Raw genomic sequence first — 20374 nt, forward strand, 5'->3', positions numbered from 1 at the left:
TGATTTTATTTGTTAAGGGAGCTCTTCATGCACAGATGGGCTACAGTCTCACCTGCTGGCACTAGCTCTGCTTGTGATAGAAATTTCTACGACCTTTTCTTTTCCTTCTGTTTTTTTTTTTTTTTTTTTTTTTTTCTAACCTTCAAGCTTGTTGCAGGATAACACAGAGCACTATCATTGACTCTCACCGTGGCAAAGCAGATGTTCCTTGGCCTTGTGCAGGCCCCACCTGCACCACTCTGGATGTCCCTGACTGCAAGACACACAGTCAAGAGGTCCTAATGTCAGTCACTTGTGCTCTCTAAAAGTGTAGTGCCTCTTTTTCTTTGTCTGCTTTAGACTGTCACATTAAGGGGAAACAGTGTATGAATGCCAAATAAAAGAAAAGCAACTAAAATCAGTAGACATGCCTTTTTTAGCTTCAGAGACGTCAGCATTTAATCCAGACATTTAGTGCCTTGGTTTTCATTCAAAATTTAAGACAGACTTTTACACAGATAAATGATTGCAGTGACAAGACCCTCTGGGACACTAAACCATTATTTATAATTACTGTTCAAATGTGTTTTTGTAATTGAAGGTCTGCATGTACCTGCCAAAAAACTATTTTCAAAGAACTTTATTAATTACACTCATGTTTGTGTATTAAAGAAATCATACAGAATACTTAAATTATAAATAAAAATGGGATTGTAAATACCAGGTAAAAAATGGTTGATTTTCCTAAATTTGAATAAAGTAAAATGAGAAATTTAATCTGGAAAGAGATTATTGTGTAGGTCATTTTTATAACCCTTTTTATTTGTGGAAAAGAAAAGCAGTTTATCTTTTTAGTTATATAATTGCTGTTTAAATCATTTATTTCTACGAAATTCCATGTTTATGTTAAATCAAAAGATAAAAATGTTAGTGCCCTCTGTAAGGGGAAACTGAAAAGAAAGAAAAATGAGTTAGAGATTCAAGAAATGAAAAGTTCTTCAATTTAAAATTTAGCCTTAGAATATTAATACACTTATTGGATTATCTCAAATGTTAAAAATTGAAATATTTTCCTATTGGATAGGTGTTTTGATAAAGTTATAACATGGTGGGCTTGAGTGGGATGGGTCTAATTTTATTTTGACATATAAATAACCTATTATATTATCCATCATCAGAAAAATATCTATTTGATAGAACTCAAAGCTTTGGAATAAAATTTTAGTTTGTAAACAGGTATATAAATAAAAATAAGAAATGTATATCAGCCTATGTATGTAAAGCTATTGAATGTAAAGTAAACATATTATGTAAATGAGCAATAAATCAGACATGATATATTATTGATACTACAGACTGACTCTGAATTTGACAAATTATGCTCTAAAATACCAAATTTGTATAATTTATCATGCACTTCAGTTACCTTATTGAATTAGAAATGTAATTATTTCCATTTAAAAATATTAGTTATTTTCTCATCTTTTTTGGAATCAGAACTTAAATTGTTTTATTCTTTAAAATATTATAGTTGAATCTAAATTTTAAAATGAGCACATAAATTTAAAAATATTTTAAATCTCATAAAAATACAATCATTGACTTTCAGAAAAAAATTCTTAAAATTAATTTATTATTAATTGAAAAATAATAATTGTGTATTTATGGGGTACGATGTGTAGTTTTGATTAATGTGTACATTGTAGAAAGAGTCAATCAAGCTAATTAACTTAATCATTGACTCTGGACAGTATAATAGCAGTGATCACAGAAATTGGAGAAATCTACCTCTAAGTCTTATTTTAATGAAATGATTCAGATTAACATATTTTACTCATATAAAATATAAATTTTGTAAACCTAACTTTCAAATGTATTTTGAAGTTTTTGTTTCTGTTGGTCATTTCATTATGTTTATAAAATTTTAGGAGATTTTACTTTCTATCTAGGAAATGTCTCAAAATGGACAATATAATTTTACTTATGTTTCCTCTTTAGTAAATTAATAAGTTAATTTTTATTCTGTAACCCAGTGAGTACATACAAGTGAAGAATTTTAAAAATGTAGTTTTCAAGTTACAAAATGACTATAAAGTAGTACATCCATTCCATGCAGGGTGGCTCATACCGGTAATCCCAGCACTTTGGGAGGCCCAGGCAGTCAGACCATGAGTTCAGGAGCTCGAGACCAGCCTGGTCAATATGATGAAACCCCATCTCTACTAAAAATAAAAAAATTAGTTGGGCATGGCGGCACACGCCCGTAGTCCCAGCTACTTGGGAGTCTGAGGCAGAAGAATTACTTGAATTCAGAGGCAGAGGTTGCAGTGAGTCGAGATCATGCCACTGCACTCCAGCCTGGGCAAGAGAGCAAGCCTCTGTATCAAAAAAAAAAAAAAAAAAAAAAAAAAAAAAGAGTGCCTCCAGCCAGAAAATGTAAAAAATAAAGCTTAAAAAACAGCTGCTAAATCAATCTATTACTACTGTGCAACAAAAAAATTTTAGTTTGTTCCTTATTAGTACAGATGATTTGTTGCAACCATTTCTTTTTTTCTTAGAGTTGAAGAAAATAACCATTTAAGTATGCATTTTAATTATTTTGGTGTATAAAAATGTAGTGTATCTGTGTGTGTAGGCACATGAGGCACATGTGCATGAAGGCATTGATATCAAGAATTTAAAAATGTCACCTTTTTGTACAACTAAGAATATTCTGAAAGTTGCAAACGATTATAAACTGACATTGTTTTTCTTCTTTTGAGGCAGAAAGTAGGAGACTTTCAACAGACTTCTCTTAAATCATCTCAGGATATTGCCCAAATATCACTGATTTCCAATCAATCAGTAATGTAACGTCTATTGTCACAGAATGGAATTTAAAGAGTAAAGTGGAAATAACTTGCTTTCAAAAAAATAAAGTTAATTGTACTTGATTCTCTGGCTTCAAGAAAAGTGGAAAATCTCAACAGTGGCAAGCATAGAAACTAAAATGATTAATGAATAATCAAGAGGCCTATGAGCCAGTGGGTGGTGTGAGAGTCACTCATAATAAAATGGCATAAAGCCCATTCCTATGAAGAAATGACTGAAGTGTAGCACAGTCCCAGAGATAAGGAGAAAAATTATTAGCTTTTTGTAAGAAAAGAGAATAGGAAACATTGAAAACGACAGGCTGCATAGCTGTATCAGCTGTACCAGATTCTTCTGGTAACCATGCTACCCAATGGTTACCCATGGTAACCATGTCTCAGCTTGCTGAGACAAGGTGCTATGGTTTGCATATGGTTTATTTGGTCTGCCAAGTCTCATGTTAAATTTAATCCCCACTATTGGAGGTGGGGTCTGGTGGGAGGTGTTTGTATCTTGGCAGTGGATCCTTCATGATTGGCTTTATGCCATCCTAGTGGTAATGAGTAAGTTCTCACTTTATTAGCTTCCTTCACAGCTGATTGTTTAAAAGAGCCTGGTACCTCCCTCCTCTCTTGTTCTATTCTTTTGCCATGTGATCTCTGCACACACTCCTTCCTCTTTGCCTTCTGTTATGAGTGGAGTATCCTGAAGCCCTCACCAGAAACAGATGCTGGTGTCATGATTCTTGTATGGCCTGCAGAACCATGAGCCAATAAACCTCTTTTCTTTATAAATTACTGATCCTTAGGTATTCCTTTATAGTGACACAAATGGACTAAGACACAGGATTAAGGCATGAAACCATTCCAAGTTTTCGTTAGGTAAATTAGTCAATCATACCAAGGAAATACAGTCATTCAAGGAAATGTTGAAAAAAGCTTGAAACATAACTCTCAATGAGAATGAAAAGATATTATGAATGAACTATGAAAAGAATTTGGTGGTGGTTTAAAGGTGGGAATAAGAGAGTATATGGAGAAATTTGTGTTTTCGAGTGTCTTGATTAGGTGGACTAAGTTCTTAATAAACAATATAGAAAATGCTTATGAGATCAAGTTGATACAAAGATTAAATGTGATTGGTCTGCAAGACAGACATCTTTGTATTTCATTGGTTTGAAACAAGAAATTTTGCCTTCCTGGAGCTACATCTGGCAATTTTTTATTGCCATGGCAAGGGAAGGGAGTGTCACCGGTATGTAGTGGGTAGAGGCCAAGGATGCTGCTAAACATAGGACAATGCACAGGACAGTGCCTCACAACAACAATTCATCCAACGCAAAATGTCAACAGTGCCGAGACTATATTGGGTAGGTCAGATTAAAAATTAGGTTGTGGGCATCTCCATTAAACTAAATGATCTGAGTATTGTGGTTTACAGACATGAGATGGGAGAATTACTCATGCCACTAATAATTGTGAGCACCTTCTCTATGCCAGACATTGTTCTAGGTGCTAGGGATATGAAGTTGAACAAGACAGAGAAGACAATTGCCCTTGAGGAAAAGTCACTTTCTACTGGAGGAGATAGACAATACCTGGGAAAACAAATACATAAACAAATATGACAGTGGTAAAAGTTATGAATAAAATACAAATAGAATGATGTCATGGAGAGTGACCATTTGAGAGAGATTAATTTACAATGAGGGATTAAGTAAGACACTTGATCTAATGATAATGATCCCTTAGCTGAGACCTAATGCCAAAACGTCTTGGCAAGGGTCATGCTCACTTAAAATGGCAAGTTCGTTTTGTCTATCCAATTTGGAATGTACTACATATGTATCAGTGCTACAGATATAAATTTGTAAGCACTTACAAAATTAGCTGAACTGGCAAATGAAAACAAATCCATGACTGTTTTTGCTTGTGCCTAGAAGAGTACCTAGCAAAAGCATTAAAATCCAAAGCAACCCCCTGAATTTGTGGAGTAATTCTACGTGTATTCAAATAATATGGTAAGTAATCTGCAACCCTTATTCAAATAACATAATTTCTGTTTGGTGGAATTCAGCCTAGGAGATAGAAGAGATATAGAAAGATACTTGATTGGCAGTTATTACCGAAAAAGAGTTTCCTTTGTGGAAGTCAATAATTACCAGCATTTAATTGACAGTTTGAATCTATATATAAATTAAATTAAATATCATCAACATAATTATACTAGAAAGGCAGGTTTATAAAATCATTTCAAGTTAACGCAGTACTACAAATATATCAGTGTAATTAACAACCTACACAGAAATATAAAGAAATGTTTAGACAGAATTCTGAATCCACTGAAGACTTTTGGCTTCTAATATATTTTTAGATGTGTGTTTTGCCACATCTGTATATTGCCAGGAGTCATTGCTGACTGAACTAAAGTTTTCTGAAAATCCATGGGTGAATCAAAGATTTTTTTTTATATAAACTGTTAAGTATGTCTCCTTCCTACCCATCAAACTTCTTGTCCTTAAACTTCATCATCAATGGCTATTTTCTGCTATTATTTTCAGGACTATTTTGATTTATTTAGAACATTATAACTGATTTTCAATATGCTATTTGTATTATTTTTCTTAAAGAACTTTGTCTATTTAGTACAAAACTTTCTTTCTACATAAAACTACTTGCAGGAAAATTGTTTTTCTAATCAAACAATAATGCATCAGTAGATTAAATTATTCTTGAGACAAATAAATCTGTATTATAAGTGACATATAGGATATGCAACTTTACATATATTACATTATAAAGTTCTTATATTCATCATTCTTTATGTTATCTATACAAATGTGTTGAATGAGATCACCTAATGTGTACTATTTCATCATGGTCTCAATGGTAACGTTGTATACTTCTACTTGTTTTACTTTTTTCTAATGCTAAAATTATAGATAAATATAAATAAGATGAATAGTAAACTCTGGATCACAAGAAATAGGCTTGTGATTACCAAAATAATTTATAAGTTCTAGACAGCAATGTAAATTTTAAAGGTTAATCTGCTATTTATTGATTTAGAATGATCCATTTTTATAAGGTGTACCTGTTGCGGTCACATCACACCAAGGGAGCTAGTAACAGTGGTCATAAGATTTCTCAGTGCTACATTTTCTAAAGTAAGCCAGAAAGCTCAGCCTATACCACCACCAGATGAAAATCTGTTAAAACTGTTAAAGATGTCAAACTAGCACAATGTTCAAGTCATTCAAGGCAGGGCAAAGAACTAATGTAGTTTTTGACTAGTTTGTTCTCAACAAAACCTGTTTTTGTGCATTTTATGCATTCTTATGAATCTCTGAAAAGGTTTTAGTGTAGATTTCACATCAATTTGATAACTTTTGCAATTTATAATTTTAATTAAATGTAAAAGGACTTTATTTTTCTTAAACATGTAACATGTTAAATGTTATATTTAGTTTGAGGAAAATGTAATCCTTGCATATTAAATACATGGAACAAATTATTTTATTATAATTGGTTCAGTGAATAAATGAGTCTTTATTCTGTTAAAATAATTATGTGTCTACCACAATAAAATCATGTTGGTATTTCAGAATAATAGCACTCATACTACCTAAGCAAGTTACTTAGTGAGTTTGTAAGATTTCCTAACAGGTTTTCTATAAATAGAGGAAACTTAGAATTGTTCATGTTAAAATATGTATGTATCACCTTATAACATTTATTTTATTTTATTTTATTTTATTTATTTATTCGTTTATTTATTTATTTATTTTTTATTATTATACTTTAAATTTTAGGGTACATGTGCACAATGTGCAGGTTACTTACATATGTATACATGTGCCATGCTGGTGCGCTGCACCCATTAACTCACCATTTAGCATTAGGCATATCTCCTAAAGTTATCCCTCCCCACTTCCCCCACCCCACAACAGTCCCTGAAGTGTGATGTTCCCCTTCCTGTGTCCATGTGTTCTCATTGTTCAATTCCTATCTGTGAGTGAGAACATGCGGTGTTTGGTTTTTTGTCCTTGCGATAGTTTACTGAGAATGATGATTTCCAATTTCATCCATGTCCCTACAAAGGACATGAACTCATCAATTTTTACGGCTGCATAGTATTCCATGGTGTATATGTGCCACATTTTCTTAATCCAGTCTATCATTGTTGGACATTTGGGTTGGTTCCAAGTCTTTGCTATTGTGAATAGTGCCGCAATAAACATACGTGTGCATGTGTCTTTATAGCAGCATGATTTATAGTCTTTTGGGTATATACCCAGTAATGGCATGGCTGGGTCAAATGGTATTTCTAGTTCTAGATCCCTGAGGAATTGCCACACTGACTTCCAAATGGTTGAACTAGTTTACAGTCCCACCAACAGTGTAAAAGTGTTCCTATTTCTCACATCCTCTCCAGCACCTGTTGTTTCCTGACTTTTTAATGTTTGGCATTCTAACTGGTGTGAGATGGTATCTCATTGTGGTTTTGATTTGCATTTCTCTGATGGCCAGTGATAATGAGCATTTTTTCATTTGTTTTTTGGCTGCATAAATGTCTTCTTTTGAGAAGTGTCTGTTCATATCCTTTGCCCACTTTTTGATGGGGTTGTTCATTTTTTTCTTGTAAATTTGTTTATGTTCATTGTAGATTCTGGATATTAGCCCTTTGTCAGGTGGCTAGGTTGCAAAAATTTTCTCCCATTCTGTAGGTTGCCTGTTCACTCTGATGGTAGTTTCTTTTGCTGTGCAGAAGCTCTTTAGTTTAATTAGATCCCATTTGTCAATTTTGGCTTTTGTTGCCATTGCTTTTGGTGTTTTAGATATGAAGTCCTTGCCCATGCCTATGTCCTGAATGGTAATGCCTAGGTTTTCTTCTAGGGTTTTTATGGTTTTAGGTCTAACATTTAAGTCTTTAATCCATCTTGAATTAATTTTTGTATAAGGTGTAAGGAAGGGATCCAGTTTCAGCTTTCTACAAACTGGCTAAGCAGTTTTCCCAGCACCATTTATGAAATAGGGAATCCTTTCCCCATTGCTTATTTTTCTCAGGTTTGTCAAAGATCAGATAGTTTTAGATATGCGGCATTATTTCTGAGGGCTCTGTTCTGTTCCATTGGTCTATATCTCTGTTTTGGTACCAGTACCATGCTGTTTTGGTGACTGTAGCCTTGTAGTATAGTTTGAAGTCAGGTAGCGTGATGCCTCCAGCTTTGTTCTTTTGGCTTAGGATTGACTTGGCGATGCGGGCTCTTTTTTGGTTCTATATGAACTTTAAGGTAGTTTTTTCCAATTCTGTGAAGAAAGTCATTGGTAGCTTGATGGGGATGGCATTGAGTCTATAAATTACCTTGGGAGTATGGCCATTTTCACAATATTGATTCTTCCTACCCATGAGCATGGAATGTTCTTCCATTTGCTTGTATCCTCTTATTTCATTGAGCAGTGGTTTGTAGTTCTCTTTGAAGAGGTCCTTCACATCCCTTGTAAGTTGGATTCCTAAGTGTTTTATTCTCTTTGAAGCAATTGTGAATGGGAGTTCACTCATGATTTGGCTGTCTGTTTGTCTGTTATTGGTGTATAAGAATGCTTGTGATGTTCTCTGAAACCAACGAGAACAAACACACAACATACCAGAATCTCTGGGACACATTCAAAGCAGTGTGTAGAGGGAAATTTATAGCACTAAATGCCCACAAGAGAAAGCAGGAAAGATCCAAAATTGACACCCTAACATCACAATTAAAAGAACTAGAAAAGCAAGAGCAAACACATTCAAAAGCTAGCAGAAGGCAAGAAATAACTAAAATCAGAGCAGAACTGAAGGAAATAGAGACAAAAAAAAACCCTTCAAAAAATTAATGAATCCAGGAGCTGGTTTTTTGAAAGGATCAACAAAATTTATAGACCACTAGCAAGACTAATAAAGAAAAAAAGAGAGAAGAATCAAATAGACGCAATAAAAAATGATAAAGGGGATATCACCACCGATCCCAAAGAAATACAAACTACCATCAGAGAATACTACAAACACCTCTACGCAAATAAACTAGAAAATCTAGAAGAAATGGATAAATTCCTCGACACATACACCCTCCCAAGACTAAACCAGGAAGAAGTTGAATCTCTGAATAGACCAATAACAAGATCTGAAATTGTGGCAATAATCAATAGCTTACCAACCACAAAGAGTCCAGGACCAGAAGGATTCACAGCCGAATTCTACCAGAGGTACAAGGAGGAACTGGTACCATTCCTTCTGAAACTATTCCAATCAATAGAAAAAGAGGGAATCCTCCCTAACTCATTTTATGAGGCCAGCATCATCCTGATACCAAAGCCGGGCAGAGACACAACCAAAAAAGAGAATTTTAGACCAATATCCTTGATGAACATTGATGCAAAAATCCTCAATAAAATACTTGCAAACAGAATCCAGCAGCACATCAAAAAGCTTATCCACCATGATCAAGTGGGCTTCATCCCTGGGATGCAAGGCTGGTTCAATATACACAAATCAATAAATGTAATCCAGCATATAAACAGAATCAAAGACAAAAACCACATGATTATCTTAATAGATGCAGAAAAGGCCTTTGACAAAATTCAACGACCCTTCATGCTAAAAACTCTCAATAAATTAGGTATTGATGGGACGTATCTCAAAATAATAAGAGCTATCTATGACAAACCCACAGCCAATATCATACTGAATGGGCAAAAACTGGAAGCATTCCCTTTGAAAACTGGCACAAGACAGGGATGCCCTCTCTCAGCACTCCTATTCAACATAGTGTTGGAAGTTCTGGCCAGGGCAATCAGGCAGGAGAAGGAAATAAAGGGTATTCAATTAGGAAAAGAGGAAGTCAAATTGTCCCTGTTTGCAGACGACATGATTGTATATCTAGAAAACCCCATTGTCTCAGCCCAAAATCTCCTTAAGCTGATAAGCAACTTCAGCAAAGTCTTAGGATACAAAATCAATGTATGAAACATTTAAATTTATTATTTATAAAATACTCAATACTTTACAAAAACATTTAAACGTTTCTTTTGAATAGTTTCACTTTCCCACATTTTTATTTTTCAAAATTCTAATTCTTTTTGTAATAATTAGCTTTATTTTCACTCAGCCATTGATACTTATACATTTTGAAGGGCAGTAGAAGAGGTCTTTGATTTTTCTTTAAGTTATATTGCACAAGGCTTAATTATATTCTTGAATTGTATCTGCTGCATCCTTAAATACATACTGAAAAATTGAGAAGACTGTTTTTTTTTTTTTTTAATCCTATCAAAGTCGTCTTTGGCCCTGCTGAAACTATTTGCCATTTTTAAAATTGATTACCAACTGCTAGAAGAAAATCTTTAGTTACATAGTCAACATTCAGTAGATATCTTGCATGAGAGACCATAAAATGTTTTCTAAGCCAATAATAAATGATATCAATAGAATATTATTGGGCAATAGAAAGGATGAAGTGCTGATACATGTTTCAACATGGACAGATATCGAAAGCATTGTGATAAGTGAGTGTTCTAAAATTAGATGGTGATGATTGCACAACTCTGTGATTATACTCAAAAAACACTAAATTATACACTTTTAAATTATGAACGTGGCTGGGTGCAGTGGCTCACGCCTGTAATCCTAGAACTTTGGGAGGCCAAGGCAGGCAGATTACTTCAGGTCAGGAGTTCGAGACCAGCCTGGCCAACATGGTGGAACCCTGTCCCTACCAAAAATACAAAAATCAGCTGGGCATTGTGGTGTGCATCTACTCAGGAGACTGAGGCATGAGAGTCACTTGAATCCTGGAGGTGAAGGTTGCAGTGAGTGGAGATTACACCACTGCACTCCAGCCTGGGCAACAGAGCGAGACTCCAACTCAAAAAAAAAAAATCATGAATCTTATGGTAAGCAAGTGATATCTCAATAAATCTGTTATTTAAAAATAATAATAAAGCAGCATTATTCTTTTGGTCTTTATTTTATTTATCTATACTGATCAATATAATATATACTAAGGCATTTTTCTCATTTTTGTTAATGATATGTTAGAGTTGCTTTTCCTTGTTAATGGCCTTTGAGTGCTCCATTTAATTCTCTTTTAGTTTGAAAACAGTCTTTTAAAAATTAAAGACTGATAAACATTAAAATTGTACAAACTAAGTAGTTCTTTAGTTTTTATAGAGTGCTATAGTTAAATTTATGAGTATAGAATGCTTATTGCTGTTTAAAAAATTGGTTACTCAGATGTTTTGCCCATATTTTAATTGGATTTTTCAGTTTCCTTATTAACGAATTTTAAGATTTTTGTACATTTTGGATACAAGTTATTTATTGGATATGTGTTTGCATTTTTTTAATCCAAGTCTAGGGCTTGTCTTTTCATTCTCTTGATAGTTTTTCACTGAGCAGAAGTTTTAATTTTAATGAAATCCAACTTATCAAATTTTTCTTTAGGCATACTTTTCTTGATGTGCCTGAGCAGGTAGTCCATCAAAGAAGATATACAGATAGCAAATAAATATGAAAAGTTGCTTAACATTATATATCATTATGGAACTGCAAAATGAAATCAAAGGCATCAATACATATCTATTAGAAGGAATAAAATCCAAACAACTGACACCAAATGCTTTGGAGGCTGTGGAACAACAGAAACTCTCATTCACTGCTAATGAGAATCTAAATTCATAGACACTTTGGAACGCAGTTTGACAGTTTCTTAATAATGCTAGCATGGTCTTTCCACTCCATCTGGCAATTGTGTTTCTATGTATTTATCCAAAGGAGTTAAAAACTTATGTGCACACAAAAACCTGCACATGAATATGTATAGCAGCTTTATTCATAACAAAATCGGAAATAATGAGGATGTCCTCAATGGTTGAATGGTAGGTAAACTGTTGTATGCCCATAAAATGAAAAATTATTCAGCAACCTAAAAATGAGCTATCAAGCTACAAAAAGATATGGAGGAACTTTAAATGCATATTGTTAGTTGTTAGAAGCCAGTCTGAAAAGGCAACATACTGTATGATTCCAACTATATGACATCCTAGAAAAGACAAAACAATAGAGACAGTAAAAAAGATCAGTAGTTGCCAGAGGTTGGTTCGGGGTATTGTGGAAGATAAGGCAGTGAAACTCTTGTATGATACTCTAATGTCAGATATACGGCATTGTACATTTGGAAACATGCACACAACTGCACAACACAAAAAGTAAACTCTAATGTGAACAATGAACTTTTGTTAACAATAATGTATCAATATTGGTTCATTAATTATAAAAAATGTACTATATCAATTCAAGAAGTTTGTAAGAGGCAGCTGTGTACAGGGGTGGAATGGAGTGGAAAGTATGTCTTTGCACTTCTTACTCAGTTTTCTGTAAACCTACAATTGCTCTGTGAAATAAAGTTCACTAATCAGAAAAAAATTGATTGCTCAATCTTACTGTTATAAGTTTATAAATTTTTTGTCTTGAAAGATGATTGGTATTAAAAACTCATCTAAATTATGAATAAAAACTTACACCTATGAAATATTCAATAGGAGTTTAGATAAATTCTGACATCAAAATTATCCTATCTTTGGGAGGAGAGCCCCAAGACACTGTTTTCTCAGCTGGCAGAATTTGATATGGAGGAAAACAAGAAGGATAAGTGAAAAGGCAGGTAGCAAAGGGAAAGATTGTTAGTTGAAATCAAATTTTCATCTTAACCCTTCATAAGACATATGATTTAAATATCTAATAAAGCTCTGGATAGAGGTTTGACATCGTGGAAAAAAATTAATCTAGATATGGTAACTGTTGTCCTATTTCAAGGTATTTGACTGTGTTACTGCATCATCCTTAAAATTCACCAAATTTTCTAGACTAATTTCCCTTCTCTGTTATCTGGAAAAGTTACTCAAGAGGTGGACTAAGATATCATCCAGGTTTGAAATTATATCCTTTTAAGGAAAAAAAATTTACCTCTCCTGAGCAAATATCTAAGAGAACATGCTAAATTCTTAAAGATAAAAGTTGGAGGTTGGAAAACCTAACATTAGCTCATCATCTACAATAATCCTCAAAATTCTAAGATACAATTAGAAATGGATCACAAGTGTCAAACTATTAAAAATAAGCCAACATACAAACTCATATGTGTCATATTTGAGAGCTTTGCTCTGCTATCAATACTTTATGTCTTAGTAAAGAATAAGCAAGATTAAGCAGAGCTCTATGCATTGCTCACAATGCTTTTACTATGACCGTGCAATTGACCATATATTATTAGTGTTTTGGAGAGAGGATTTATAAAATAAATTCCTAACTAAAAATATTTATTTCTCTGGGTTTTCTAGCTATATCTCATACAACATAAATATAGAGAAGTTCAAGGATGGCATTTTTTATTATACTATATTTTTAAGTCCCCAAATTATCTAGTACTAATTAAATTTTATCATTACAAAACTCTGATTTAAAATATGGAAAGTGTTACAATAGTATTCACTAAAAATGTCCTCCCATGCAAACTGAAGGCAGTTGATTGTCTCTGCACTTCCAATAAAGATTTTTTTTGTATGTTCACAAATTCATAATGCAGTATATAGAATATGTTTTATTACACCTATATATCTTAGGTATTCCAGTTTATAAATTTACTATGTTTACTAAATAGTTTATTTATTCTTTATTGAAAATTCATTTAAGTATAAGAAAGACTTTGAAATACTTTCAATAATTGTATTCAACAAATATTTAATGAGTTAATACCATGTAGAAGATACAGAGAGAATTTTCAAAAATTTAGGGTCTAATAATTTTTGGTTTGCATTTTGGGATGAAAGTAAGTCTTGAATACTTCATGTATTATTATGAATATTTTATAGGAGAGAGGGATAGCAAGAGAGTGAGAGAAATATTCTTTGCACACATGGAAGTTTTAAAATTGTTTTTCTTACATGAACATAAAATGTATATTCATCTTCATAAGTAGAGTGTAATAATGCATGATTCCTTAGAAAAAAAAGTTTAACTATTGTTCAAAGTAAACCATATTTTAAATATGTAGGTGTTAACAACAATTCTTAAAAGTTAATCAAATTTAAGGAAGCTAAAAATCATATATCATTTCTTCAATTATATAATTAAGAATTTCTGTAAAATTTTTTTTAAGAATTAAGATAAAACCAATCCTGTTTAAAATATTCCCTTTGAAGTTTTGAAGGAATAAAAAAAAATTGTCTTCTCTGAGAACATGTGAAAAGAAATAAAAAGAGAAAGGAAAATAAATTACTTGTTGAATTTTTTTTTCCATCAGCAGAATTGCAAAGAAATTCAACAAAATATCAGCAGGGGTTTGTCGGTAGAAATCATGCTAGGAAAGGATATTCAAAAATTGTTCTAAAAATAGCATTTTGCCATTATTTTTTAGTGAGCTAATTGTCGGAATGATTCTGATCCATTATCAGAATATGAATTGAAAAACTGTAAGTATTAATTGTAAAATCCTATGTTTTAACCATTTTCAAATTACTTATGCCTGAGAAATCTTTGTAGTACGCTTTCTTCCTAGCTAAAGTTTCATATCTATTGCCTCTTGGATGAAGTAAGGAAAGGTAAAATAAAATCCTTATCTTTTTGGGGTGTCCAAATACTCAAAAATCGAAAAGTTATTTTGTAGATAGGTAACACACTGTCTGAATTTCAGCCACTTTTTAGAACAGAAGATTATGATTGGATTTGAAGCCACTGAAAACTAATCCACAAGATATATGGACTCCTCTGTAACTACAACTTTAGCAGGGGAACTCCCTCAATACTTTTCAGAAATGTGATAAATTTTTGAGACTCTCAGGAAGTAGAATAAACAAATAAATATGCATTGGTCACTTAGCTGAGTCTTAAAGTATAGCATGCTGTAACTAATAAAATCAGTCACAAGCTCTAAGAAATTTAATGCATGCCATCTCTTTCTCTTTTTATTTTGTCTTTCAGTATTACTTTATGGTAATCAGCTACTAATTCAACAAAAAACAAGCAAGCATAATATTTACCGACCATTTACCATACAGCAAGTCCTAAGGGATACAGTAAGTGCTATAAATTCAAACACAATGTAGGAGAAAACCCTTTTTCTTAAAATATTCAAAGTCCAATTGTAATTTTTTATCATCTCAATGACTAAATTCTACTATGAGTTTCAGGGTGTTAGCTTTGTTGTATATCTAATTTAGCCTTTTCAATAAACCAAGCCACTTGACAGGACATGATGAAAGCTGGGGCTGTCCATCTCCCCAGTGGAGGTGATTGATCAAGGATGTATTTCAGAATTCTCTTTGTTCATCCATGTACCTGAAAACCTTACTTTAACCTAATGTTATGAGCACTGAGAATATAGCCCTAAAACAAGTTCAATGCTAACACATTTTCTTAGTTTGGTTTATATTTAATTATGGGAATACTACACTTAATTTATATGTTTAAAAAACAGACTTCCACATACAGTCTCAAATATAATACAATATTCTATTAAAAGCCACTTCACCTCTAAGATGCTAAAAAGTAGACTTAATACGTTTTTAATCAAGTATTTTTTCTTCTACTTATATATATACTCCAGACATGATAATGACTATTACTAATAATACACAGCTAGTTTTAACACAATTCTTGATGTTAGAAGTGCAGGGCATTTTTCTATAATAAAGAATTTTGTGAAAGAGTTGCTTATCACATACTTTGATTTAAAATAAATAATGAGGACCGAGCATTACAGGATGATTAACGCAGGGGAAAAATTTTAAAATAAAGAAATAATAAAAGGATATTTCTTTGGATACAATATTCTGGATAGTCTTGTATACTCAATGAAAGAGAATAATAGAAAATTACATGATGATATTCATATCCAGCTTTCAGCTATTTGTCCTTTAATCTTTGGAGTGCATATTAAATTTTCTAATTTAAAACATGCTAAATAACTTCTTATAGAAAATGGCAATGCCTGTATCTGATGAATATTACTTCTGAAAACTGATTGTAATTCAAAAGATGCTGTCTTATTCAAAGCAAGTATGTCCACTTAAAAATATGTATTTAATTGAATTTTAATTTAATCAACTTGAAGCTATGAATTTAGTGTCCCTGAAAGAAAGAGATTAAGACTGAATAGAGAGAGGAGGTTTCCATCCTGCTTTGCTGGTACATTTAAGATTTCACCTGAAGGGGCCACCCTCTAGTTCACTGAACAATGCTTTCCACATGGTTATTAAATCCCAAGGACAACAAAATAATAGGCTGGTGGATTACACTTAGTACTTTCTTTAGCTCATTAAGTCTTGGGGTTTTCTTATGGAAAGTCAAACATGCTGTATTTTTCTTACAATAGGGCAGTAGGTATACTGAGTTTGATAAAAGAACTACCACATATATCAAATTGTAATTTTGACTTAAAAAACATTTTTCATAAAGAAAAGACCCAAAAATATTGTCTAAATGCTAAAAAGCCACCATGGAAAAGTCCAGGCACAAAAAAATAAACACGCGTGCTCATGCACACACACACACGGAAAAGAATATTCAGAAGTAAGTATTAGATAAGTAGAAACAAACTTTTTAGTTTACCTGTGAAAAACATTCATTAAACTAAAAACTCATCAAATTAATGATAAGACTATATTTAGCTTGCATGCTATAAGATTGTCTCTCATTTTATAAAACCATTGTCTGACATCTAAAATGAATTACATAAATTTTTATCATTTCTTTTAATAATCAACTTTTGTGAGCCCAAACTTGGCAGGAAGTGATGTGGGAAATAACTTTATTTTGATAAGAAATAAATACCACATCATAACTGATTTAAAATAACTTTTTACTATTTCAACAAGCTGTAATTTAAGTACTGAACCAATTATTCTGATATCACTAGAAAAAAGAAGAAATAGGTAGAAAATAGTTTATAAGGGACACATACTAGCAGTGAGTTCTTCAATTGCAAAATCAATTAGATTCTAATGAAACCACTCCATATAAGCCAGGTAAAAAGTCCAGCTGCCAGGGAGACAAAGTGTCACAAACTATCAGTCAAGAGCAAACAATCAATGAAATGCCAGTGGGAAAACAAACTTTCCTCTCTACCTCTAACTATGCAAACAGCAGAAATTTCAAAAGCTACAAAAGTGCACCCCCACTGATAATGACAAAACAACAGAGTTGATTATTCAGAATGCCAGTGTAGAAAGCTTCAAAGTTTCCCGATAATATATAATCACTTCCATTCATAATGAAATGTTGACTTCTTTTGAGTTGTGTTTAATCCTTATCTTGGAAAATGTATAATATTTAAATAATATAATCACATACACTTCAAACACTCATTAAATTCTTTTTGTTACAATTGGATGAAATAACTACACTATCAACAGCTATTTCAAAGTTAGCACAACAAACTTTGGTGATTGATAAAGAGTAATCATTGCAAGAATGTGTTAGGCACTGAAGATTAAACTCAGTTCATCAGTTCAGATATGTAGTGCTCAAATATGGAAAAAAAAAGTCAGGAACAGGATGTATTAACGTTTTATACGTGATATTTAATTAGTATTTTTTAAATTCAGAGAATCAACAAAATGTAGGAAGCAGATCAGAAAACTAAGTGTGGCGAGATTGAGAACTTAGAATTAACACATTTTGAAAGCAAAAGAAAGCTTCAAATTTATTTTTATACAACTCTCATTTTGAAGATGAAGTATCGAAGGTCTTGAAGTGATGAATTTGGCTTTATGCTGCAGTGGTAGTCGGAGTTAAGAACACATGCTTTGATTCTAGTTTAGTGTAATTTCCTTCTCTCCTGTCCTGTCCCTTTGGAGCTTAATTTATCATCTCAAACTCTATAATTGCTATTGATCAACAGAGCAACAAATCGTGACGCACTCTCACATCTCTTCCACTTAATTCATTGCAGTTCAATTGTATATTTTGCTGGTGTCATAGAAGTGCTAGTCACTCACAAAATAGTATGCTGTGCTTTCAGCCACATATTGTTTTAGCAGTGATCAAATTTGGTCACAGTCAAGTAAAGTACATGTAAGCTATATTTTTTATTATCTGTTTTTCAAAGTATGTTACTATGTTTTACTATATTTGAATGTCTTTTCTATATTTCTCTAAATCAGAGCTCAATATTTTCAATGTCTTTGCACTTTAGCATAATGGGTAAATGTTTTTAAAATGTCTCATTTACTAGTGGAAGTTTGCAGACTAGACTTGCATATATTTACTGGGGTATGGGGACAGAAATAAAGGGGTTCACTATTTTCAGACAGAGTCGAAAGGTTTATTTTTTACAGTGAAACACTTTTGTTAAAAAAAGGAGAGTTTATCAACGTATTTCAGCTTCTTTTACAAGTGGTAGAATAAATATTTTTAATAAATTCAAGAAGAACTTGTTTTTTCAAACCCAGAAAAATCAAACTCTAGAATTTTCTAAGAATTTGCGGATGTCATTCTGAAGCCATTATCAATAATTTTTGAGAATGGTAATGTTTTGGAATTTTAGCAGAGAACTGAGATAAACAATATACCTTCATGCTCTCTCCCCATCTTCTACCTGTTTCTCTTAATATCAAAGAAGCAAATTCTGTAAATTGCTAAGGTAATATAACACCAATATTTGAAATAATTAGTAAAGTAAATCTCTAACAGAGGAATTTATTAGCATCAAGTCAAGCCAAATCTCATTCTCCTTTTATTTACAATAGCCTTACCAATCTTGCATGTCTAATAGATGGTCTAAAGTGTGTGAATTTTCCTTTCAACAAAGCAAATGATCAAGTGCTTTTCATAATATTACTAATAATTGTATAAATTTGAGGACAATATTAGATGACTAATAATATATATGTGTGGATTCAAAGCATATTGAAAAGCAGTGTCCATTTTGTACTGATTAATGAACTACTCTAATTTGGAAGGTGCCTTACCATAAGATACTGGCCCTTCCTTGTCAATAACCTAATCAATGATATTCATAGCATCTATAAAAGTGCTGCTTATCAGATTTTGTTCAAAATTAGATTGCATACATACTTGATGACGAATTTTATATTTATAAAGTTCATGAGTGTCTTGAAAATCTCAGAAACAGCAAAATACTAATAATGAGAAAATTGGCATGAGTGGATATTGTAAAACACAGCTAAGGGTTAAATAAAAAAATAACCTCAATATACAAGAACTATGTAAATATCTGCTCTAAATAAATGCAACTAATAACAAAATATAGCCCTCTTACCTGGATTATAAGTAGTTTAAGTAAAAGATGGCTAAGTGTTTAGCTGGATACAAGTTCAATGGAAGTTAACAGTATAAAACATCTACTAAAATAAAAAAAAAATAGAACTGCTATAGATATAGGACCAAGGCTGTATGGTACAAAGGTTGCAGTATAAAAGAAGTTATTTCTTCTTGTTTGTGTACGTTCTAGGAATCACATTTCAAGATAGGCATTAATTTAAAAAAGCATCAAGAAGATAAACTCTGTAAAGTGTATTACATGACCATTACTTAAGGGATCTGTGTTGAAATTTCATTACTTCTTATGGAAAATATAACAACCAAAAATAAGGAATAATTTTAAAGCAATTAGTTCAATCCAAAAGTCAAATAAGTTATATAAAAATAATGGTATTACCATCTCAAAGTTTTTAAGCAGAATAAATGGTTGCCGTTCATGAATGTCATAGAATGAATTACTAAACTGGTAGTTGAATTAAATCATATCAAGTTGCCATCTATTGTTTTCACGTATTTAACCCATGGCAACCTTCTCAAATTTAATATGTCAAGCAATTGATGTCACACCATTTCTTCCTGTATTAGTTCCTTCTCCTATGCAATTTGTCACATGGAATTTTTGCAGTTGTAGAGTGTCAGCTAGTCACTGTGATAACTCCATATGTGATGCTATTATAATGCTTGGTATTATGTCAATCATACCAAGGCCAGCTAGTCACTGTGATAACTCCATATGTGATGCTATTATAATGCTTGGTATTATGTCAATCAAAATATTCTCATTCTCTTTTGCCATTGTTTAGCCTATGGATGCATGTGTGACCAGTTCTACCATTAATATACATAGAGAAGGCATGTGGGAGTTATTTTCTTCCCTAGTAAGGAAAAAGTCTAGTCTGAAAGGTATCCCTTTTTTCTTATCATATGGGTACCTTATATGTGGCCACAGTGTTTATAATTATATTGCCGTATTGGAAACTGTTGTGATTGGTCAAGAGAATTGCAGAAATGCTGATACAGAGCCTCGATATCACTGTGTTATCTAATCACATTTAGGACCAATAACTTCTAGACTATTGTTAAAGAAACCCTAAAAGTTATGTTTTGATTCACTTCTAGAAGATATTCTATTTTAAATAGGAAAAAAATTAAGTAATACGTTATACAACAATTATATAACCAGAAGGTATGCTCAGTTTCATCAACAAAGAATAAATGGAGAAATAAG

This window comes from Pongo abelii, chromosome 4 (assembly GCF_028885655.2).
Source record: "Pongo abelii isolate AG06213 chromosome 4, NHGRI_mPonAbe1-v2.0_pri, whole genome shotgun sequence".
NCBI classification, from domain to species: domain Eukaryota; kingdom Metazoa; phylum Chordata; class Mammalia; order Primates; family Hominidae; genus Pongo; species Pongo abelii.